General features: G+C 41.9%; 1 protein-coding gene across 1 annotated transcript in view; it reads right to left on the bottom strand.

The window, feature by feature from the left end:
* Nucleotides 1-9379, bottom strand: part of GRXCR1 (glutaredoxin and cysteine rich domain containing 1) — a 92530-nt gene that overhangs the window by 36994 nt on the left and 46157 nt on the right. The window lies entirely within an intron of this gene.

Here is a 9379-nt window from a genome sequence, read left to right as displayed (position 1 = left end):
CTCTTTCCCACACTTTTTGTTGGGGTCACTTATTTCTACAGGCTCTGAGACACACCTAACACCCCCATACCTCCAACACCTGCATTACTGACACCTTAACTTCTGGCTAAACTAAAGCATCTCTTAGAAGACTATTCAAAGAGCTGATATAATAGAAAAACCACTAGACCCATTAATAAGTTATTCCACTGGTTCCTTATCTTACACAGTTGCAAAATGCATAAGCATTGGATAGATAAGTACTCTGCTAAATTCAATGCAAGGATAGGAATAACCATTTCTTATTTTACAGAAAATTATATTTTAGAAAATATTTTTTACTTAAATGAAGCTATACAGATTTAAATATAATTTTTATTAAATAATCCTAGCTCATGTAGTAAATCAAAATAATCTGATTGTTAAACTTAATACCTATATATATAGGGCAAATTAGGAAGGGAAATATATTTTTTAAACATTTTGAAATTATTAAATGGATATATGTGTAAATTATTCAACATGCTTTGTAAATAGGATGAATAATAGAAGATAAAATTAATCAAATATTTATATGAAAATAAAGCAAAGCAGAATGTATTTGAAAAAATATTCAACTACCTATTGAGCTCTTCCTAATGAGGGACTGTACTTCACTTATTCTTCTATCTATCCTTCCTCCATAATGAAGACATTATATAACAGCTCTAAATGCCATTAGAAAAAGCTAGATGAATGCTACAATTTAATTTTTTATCACTTTCTTCTCTCAGAGATGATTTTTCACTTTGCTCCTGTATCCCAGCAGAGGGCATGATTCAGTTTCACATAGAGACAGGCCTCAGGTAAACAAAGAAAGAGATTAGAGCAAATGTTAAAGAGCCTGCCATAAAAAGAATCTGGAATTTACTGAAAGAGTGATAACATGAAAGCATGCGTCAAGGAATTTGGCAATTCAATTTTGAAAAACTTAGAGAGTTTAAAAATCAAATATAATGTTTCATAAAGGACTAGTCTCAGCATAGACTGAACATAGGCAGTACACTTTGTCTTATTGCCCTGCCTGAGGATTCCATTTCTGTCATTCTGCCCTTATAGAAAATGACAATTTTCATAGTGTCTTGAAGATTTTGCAACATAATGTACAATGCCCTAATAATGGCATTGTTAATTTGGTTGGTTTCAATGAAGTTTATTATATATGCAGCATGTTATGGTGCTTGATCACTGGATTTACCTAATCAGATATAATCCTCTCCCTTTTAAACTTTTCAAATTTTCTTGGCTTATTTTTTCCTTCCTTTTATGTAAATGACTTAAAGTTGTCTGCTTCACATCTAGGTTCTCTTTTATAAAGTTATGTGCAATCTCCCATTAGGAAATTATTAGAATAATAAAAAAATATTCTATGATTAATTTACTAACACATTGGGTTTCTGTACTTTTGTTCTAGTTGCATATCAGAAGATTAGAAGATAGTTATCAAAAAGGCATTATAGAAACATCCACTGTTACCTACAAGAGGGAAGTCTGTAATTAATTCCCAATCAGTTCCTAATGGAAAAAATGTATCCAGTACAGCAGTAAGCTTCAAAAAACAAGTTAAGTTCTGATTCAGTGTATCATGCACTTCAGGTGCTATTTCCCTGGGTAGTTAGCTGGGTAGAAAGATCCAGAAAATAAGTGTATCCAAGGCAGATTCTGGACAGTTACCTAAATATTTGTAATAGCCTTGGTATGAACCAGTACATATTTATTTGATCTGTTGTCTTTCTCCCCCATCCTGAGATCATAATATGGCTACCCACAATAATCAAAAACCTGCAGAATCTCACAGCATTTTTACTATGTTTATTGTTCAACTAAAGTGAACTCACAAAACTTCAAGTTGCACTCAGATGCTTACTACAAAGGAGACCCCTGACTAAGTCTCCATCACAAGAGGAAAGAACTGTTGAACATAAATTATCAGTGGGCATGTCTACACGTGCAAATTCTCTGGGGTGTGCTTATTCTAGAGTAATTTACTGTAGATTAAACCCCCCACAAGCAGGCACCTGCACGTCCGGAGAAATGGGAGCAGATTTGTTGCTCATGGCAGAAGTCTGCTCCCACACCCACTAGCCATCTGATCACAGAGCAGGGGCTGGGAGCCCCCTGCTGTCAGGGCAGGGGGACATAGTCGTGTGTGTGTGTGTGTGTGTGTGTGTGTGTGTGTGTCCCCGGGCTCTGGTGATGAAGCCCACCCCTGCAGCAGGCAGCCATCTACATATGCTGTACTGCACAAAAATTACCCCTGAATAAATTTGCTACTTGTATTTACAGTTAGCAAATTTACTTGCAATTAAAGCAAATTACTGCATAGTAAGCATCTGCACATGTAGATGATGATACGTACTGTGCAGTAATTTGCTGTAATCTCGAGTAAAGCAACTTGTGTAGGTGCACCAATGGTCTTGGGAACAAATTTCCATAGCTCTGGATATCAAAAAATGTAAGTTCACCATTGGAAAGAATCTGAAAGTTGTATTCAGTGCTGTACTTTGCAGCAGCTAGCAGTGGAAGACTTTGATTGCCTATTAGGGATATAAATACCATCTCTTGGCCCCATGGTCCTTGATCAATTTCCTTAGCCTTTGTTTTCTTAATCTGACTCTGTTCTATTTCCAGTTGAACAGTGGATTGTTCCTATATGAACTATGAATTGCCCAGCTGTAATGCATGGACATAAACCAGAACACTACGGGCACACTCTTTAATTTTCACCCGCGGCCAACTCTTTCATTTTCACCCGCTTGTATGAAGAAATTGGAAAAATAGTTTAACAATAAGGTCATTTATACAGTCCAGAACTAATAGAGAGCAGTCTGATTTATTCTATCCTTTTCCAAAATGTATAATACTGAAATGGCTTTAAATAGGCTAGACCATACTGTTTGATGCTCGACCATTCCTCTGTTTAAGGAATGCCTAGTAGGCCTGTGTGAAGTTTCAGTCTCTGATTCAATTCATCAGATTCAGCCTGATTCGGTGGCTGAATCTCCAAATCCAAATCTCTCCAAATCAAATTGGAACGCTCCGAATTGATTCAGAGAGATTTGGAAAGATTTGGAGATTCAGACAGAGAGAGAGCTTTAAATGTTTTTTCTACATACCTCTAGGCAGTAGGGGCTTGTGATCGCTGCAATGCTGGGGCGCATGGAGTATCCCACATAAGCACAGGGGGCTCTTCAGCGCACTCAGCAGTAGACCTGGAAGTGGACCAGAAGCACTTCCAGTCCACTTCCGGGTCTGCTGAAGAGCGCGCTGGGGGGGCCCCCGGCACCCCCTCAGCTCGGTGCCTGATGCCTCCTGGGTCTGGGAGAGAGCACCCGGGGTCCTCCTAGGGCCGATCACCGAGCTGGGGCAGTGCAGGGGGGTCCCCCAGCGTGCTCCCCAGCAGACCCAGAAGTGGACCAGAAGTATTTCTGGTCTACTTCTTGGTTCACCACTGAGTGCATGGAGGGCCCCCCCACCACACTCCTATGGGATGCTCCATGCATCCCGGCTACCTCGAGGTATGTAGAAAAAACGTTTAAAGCTGTATGTATGTCCAAATCACTGATTCTCTGAATCAGCATCAAATCTTCAGATTCTGATTCAGCCGAATCAAATCAGGGACAGTGATCCGAATCAACAAATTGAATGACTGTCCCTGATGTGGGCTCAATCCGAATCAAAGAGAGACTGCTTCGCACAGCCCTAATGACTAGTACCTCATGACTTCCTGAAGAAAACAAAATTCATCCGTCATGCTTGAAAGACCATAATCAGGGCTTTATGGTCAGTTGAGCTGCGTGAAATAATTTATTTATTTAACTTCAATATGTCAGTATTTTTCCCTCTTCATCAATTTACTAGAAGCAGATTGAAATTTCCTTAAATGTGGTCACTATATATTTTAAAACTTAACAAATTATATGAATAAATCTTAGTCTGTTTCCTGTTTACAATCAGTTAATTGGAATTACCCAGTATTAGAAATCTGAACTGTTTCATTTATCACAAAGCTCAGATGCTTCTAACTGGATAAGTAACTCTTAGAAATCAGTTTTCAATACAAGCCGTCAAAGTTATAACTCTGAAATTCACCATTTATCAATAGTCAGTGACTATTACACACAACAGTGTAGAATTTGTCTTAATCAAGGTGCCTGGGGCTAGGGACAGACATTCAAAAAGCCCGAGCCTGAATTGATTCAATCTTTGCAGGTTAGTCTAACCTGGCTAGGCTGAACCAGTCTGTAACTGGGAGATATTCTCTCTGGACTGAGGAAATTCAGGCACATGCCTGCAGCAACTCAGGCTAGAAGCAGGGGGGTGCTAGAGCAGCCTTCCCTTCCACAGTACTGAGCTGAGTGGGAGCATGGCCAGGCCCCAGCAGGATGCTTTGATTAGGGAGGTCCTCCTGCATCATCACAGACTTTTCTCCACTGGTTGCTGAAGGGGTGGGAGTGTTGCCAGCCCCCAGCCCCCTGCTAGCATTCTGAAGCAAGGGAGTGGGGGTGCAGTGCATGCATCTGTTGATGATATCGAACATTTCAGTCTCCCTCTCCCTGCTTCTTTATACGGTCTGCAGAAAACTGACAGAAAACAAGCCAGCAGGGGACTGATAACAGTGATTATCACCTCATCAGCAAAACGATAGGCTCTCTCCATTACATCAAACTGTTCTTAAACAGCTTACTGGCTGACCTGTTGGTTCATTCCAAACAGCCCTAAGCAGTCATGGTCCTGTCTGCCTGTCCCAGTGAAATTGGAAAGAGACAGACACAGACACCTCTCAGCATTAGCTAGCATACCACATGCCTATGGTCCATGGGGCTGGGGTCTGTGGTAGGGGAGATGGGAGGGAGGGGGGGATTCCTGCTCAGAAGTGAGCAGTTGTGGGGTGGGGGGTATGGCAGCGGGGAGCTAGGCAGACCCTGCTGTGCCTGCAGTCTCTGCTGGAGCTTCAGAATGGGAGCAGAGGGGAGGGGCCAGCTCTGATGTGGAGCAGAGAGCCCTGCCCAGCCCAGAGAGCATGCTGGGATGATGGGGGAGTCTGGTTTATCTTAAACCAGCAAGGGGTCTGGGACAGACGTTGCATAAACTGGTTTGACCCTAATCAGTTAAGTCTGATACTACATTCAACCAGGCTCATCTCAAACTGGTTTCAGCCATTTTCAAACTGGTCTATGTGCACTGAACATCTGTTCTGTTACAGGTTTAAAAGTTTCTGATCACTTTAATAGGTTTGTGTGTAAATATTCTCCCTAGTCTAGGAGGATATAATGTGGGATAGATCACTCTACCTAGTTTCTTATACTCCTTCTCTAAAATAGTTGGGGCCAAACTCTTTGTCCAGTGTAGCAAAATTAGCTCCAATCCCCTTCCTTTGCTGATTCTGCTGCTTGGATTTCTGTTCCCTTCTCGGCACTCTCTGCCAGATCTCCTCCTCTGCTTACAGCTTCCTGCCCTTTGCTCCTGTTTGATCTCCTGCTCTGCCCTCTGCTTCCTGCCCTATCTGCTTATGTGCTGCCTGTCCCTCCCTCATATGCTGTGTGCCACAGAGTTTTCCTGTACCATTTATGGCACTTGTGCCAAAAGTTGCCCACCACTGCTCTAAAATATGCCACTGTTAGAGAAAGGCTACTGGGCTGGATGGACCCTTAGTCTGAACCAGTATCATAAGTCCTATGCTCTTATTCTGAAAAAAATAATTTAAGAATTTAAGATTTGCTGTTTTGGCAGGTAGACCTGGTAGACTTGATTAATCAAGTGTGCTCCAACATGCTGTAATTCTAGTGCATCAGAGCATCCTTGTTACACAAATATAGGTGCCCTTACTTGTTAGAACATTCAGAGGAAGCCATCACACGTAACATGCAAACAGTCTAAAAACTGCAAATATCAATTCGTCGGGTTTTTTCATTAGTAGTTCAGATCCAAACCCAAGACCTTCCACTTTATCTACTTCTTTATTGTCATTGCTCACCTCTTTAATAAAAATCAATGTGTTTAGCAACACACCTAAAATATCCCTAATGTGCTGAAATAAAGCTTGTCTGTGTACTCCCTACCTCACTTCTAGTGACTGTTGCTAGTTCCTGAATCATTAAAATGCATGCATAATGAACAAGCTTTCCGAACTGTTTTAGGAATATTTTCTTTCTAAATCACCAATCTTTATACTTCTTGTTTCTGAAAGAGAGTTGTATGAGTAGCTGAGCCCCAAATTTTTACCTCAACATGGCAGAATTCAAGCTTTAATCACAATTTTCCATTTCCACTTTATATCTCAACATAAAAGAGCACTGGTGTTTTTCACTTAGGTACATTTATACCTGATTATCAGAGTTGCTAACAGAAGACAAATGCTGGTACTGCAATCTGCAACATTTTACTTACAACCAAACTCTTTGCTGATGTGTATTTTACCCTTCTACCAGGCCCTAGACAAAGCCTGCATTCAAATTTATGGTAAAAAAGCTTAGTTGTCAGTAAAAAGCTTATAGATTATCAGTAAAATATGTTTTCTTAGGTTGGTAATCCTGCTTGACTGCAGCAATGGTTTTACAACATGTTACCTCCATCCCAGGGGCTGCCTACTCACCCCTACATCCTAATATCCCCCAAATGAACCCTGTGGTGTGCTGTCTTCCTCTGCCTTAGCCTTGCCCTTCCCAACCCCTGATCCCAGAACAGATCCCCAAAGAAGGGCTACTGTCTGCCTACCTGCAACCCAGCTGTGTTATATGTAGGTAATCAGATGCAGCAGCAGCACATAGCTGGGGTAGGGGGAGATACAGAGGCTCTTGTGGGCTAGAAAGCCCAAAGAGAATACTCCATGTAGGGTGCTGCTCTCTTGTTCAGACACCAAGTAGTGCTGGTTTGCTCTGTCTGTCCTTAAGGCTAGGGACAGACATTACACATAAACTGTTTTAAGTGATCAAAACCCAGTTTAAACCAGTAATGGAACAGATTTTCAGTGTACATAAACCAGTTTGAAAAAGGCTGAAAACGGTTTGAGATAAACCTGGTTGAATGTAGTATCAGACTTAACTGCTTTGGTTCAAACCAGTTAATGCAATGTCTGAACCAGACCCCTTGCTGGTTTAAGATAAATCAGACTCCCCCATCATCCCAGCATGCCCTCTGGGCTGGGCAGGGCTCTCTGCTCCACAGCAAAGCTGGCCCTCCCTCTGCTCCCTCACTGAAGCTCCAGCAGAGACTGCAGGCACAGCAGGGTCTGCCTGGCTTCCCTCTGCCTTCCTCTCCTCCCCTCACTGCTTGCTGCTCAAGTAGGAATCCCCTCTCCCTCCCTCCCATCTCCCACAGCACAGACCCCAGCCCCATGGACCCTAGGCATGCGGTATGCTAACTAATGCCCAGAAGTGTGTGTGTGTGTGTGTGTGTGTGTGTGTGTGTGTGTGTGTGTGTCCAATTTCACTGGGACAGGCAGACAGAACAGTGACCACTCAGGGCTTTTTGGAGCTAATCAACAGGTCAGCTGGTAAGCTGTTTAAGAAAAGTTTGAACTAATGGAGAGAGGCTATTGTTTTGCTGGTGAGGTGATAAACACTGTTATCAACAGGGATCCTGGTTTTCTCTGATTTAAAAAAATCCCCAGTTTTCAGTTAACAAAAAGTAACTCCAACTCTACATGTTTCCATAATTAAAATGAAACATCACTATACACACACATCCATACACACACACATATATGTATACACACATATACACATACACACATATATATATGTATGTATGTATGTATGTATGTGTGCACATGTGTGCACATGTATGTGTGTGTGCATAGTGTTGTTTCATTTAAATCATGGGGAAATGTGGATTTGGGGTTACCTTTTCTAAACAAAAATTGGGGATTTTAATAAATCAGAAAAAAACAGGATCCCTGGTTATCAGCTTTCTGCTGGCTTGCTTGCCTGTCAGTTTGCTGCAGACAGTATAAAGAGGCAGGGAGAGGGAGATTGAAAAGCTCTGTATTATCAACAGATGCATTCACTGCACCCTTCCTCCTCCTCCTTGCCTCAGAGTGCTGGCAGGAGCCTGGGGTCTGGCAACAGTCCCGCCCCTTGAGCAGCCAGTGGGGAAAAGCCTGGAATGGTGCAGGCAGACGTCCCTAATCAGAGTGTCCTGCCGGGGGGCTGGCCATGCCCCTCTCAGCTCAGCACTGATGAAGGGAAGGGAGGGCTGATCTAGTACCCCCCAGTTTCTGGCCTGAGCCACTGCAGGCATATGCCTGCATTTCCTCAGTCCAGAGAGAATGTCTGTCTGGATACAAACGGGTTCATCCTAGCCAGGTTAAATTTACCTGCAAAGGTTGAATCAATATAGGCTCAGGCTTTTTGAATATCTGTTCCTAGCCTAAATTCTTACCTCAAGCTTCTTTCCCACAAGCAATCTTCAGTCAAGCTCCCAGTGGCTTAGTTTGTTTGTTTGTTTGTTTGGGGGGAGGGTTTACAGACTGTTTAATTTTTTATGGACTTTACAGACAGGTGCTTTTAGCCTGTTTTTTGATGTTCTGCCTGTAAATTTACAGACAGCTGGCAGCCTGCTAAAAAAATTAAAAGGCAAAAACGTGTGTATCAACAAAGGGAATTAAGTATATAAGCATAGGGCATGTCTACATGTTGCCCTACAGTGATGTTCTTACTTCATTGTGCTTTACTACTTCCTTTAGTACTTCCTTTATTATGAGAGTGTGGCTCAGTAACTACCCTTATTGTGCCATACACATACTGCATGGTTATTTTAGCAGCTATTTTGCTGTAGCAGCACACTATAAAGGGGGAGTGTGCCACTACAGCAAAGTAGCTACTAGTCATGTGTAGATGACACCCATGGATGCTACAGCTACACAGCATCATGTGTAGATGTGCCCATAGTGTAGAAAATGTAAGAGTGCATACCTGTTGAAGAAATTGAGAAGCAAGCAGATAGAACAATTTCATGTGCAAATATGCCAAAATACAAAAGTTTCAATTGACAGTTTCATTTTGACTGTTTTCTGCCACGGTTTATGGATTAACTTTCATGGTATGATAAAAAGCCCATTTCTCTGAATTCTTATGCCTAGACATGTAAATATGAACTATTTCTTCAGAAACTGAAAATAACTCTTGTTGCTGCATCTCACCCACCACTGTTTCCCTCCTTTATTTCATCCATGTATTGCATAAGGTAATAATCTAGACTGTGAGTTCCCTAAGACAGGGACTTGCCTTTCACTGAATAGCTGAATAGCACCTAGCATAATGGGCCTCAGTTCCTGATTGCTCCCCTTAGGTACTCTGGTACTAAAAACAACAAACAATAACAATTTTTCATTCTGACCGGTTAACAACTACACTTATAA

The sequence above is a fragment of the Alligator sinensis genome, unplaced genomic scaffold, assembly GCF_000455745.1.
Source record: "Alligator sinensis unplaced genomic scaffold, ASM45574v1 scaffold58_2, whole genome shotgun sequence".
In the NCBI taxonomy this organism is placed as follows: Eukaryota; Metazoa; Chordata; order Crocodylia; family Alligatoridae; genus Alligator; species Alligator sinensis.
The sequence above is the reverse complement of the archived record's forward strand: the minus strand, read 5'-3'. Positions and strand labels throughout refer to the sequence as shown.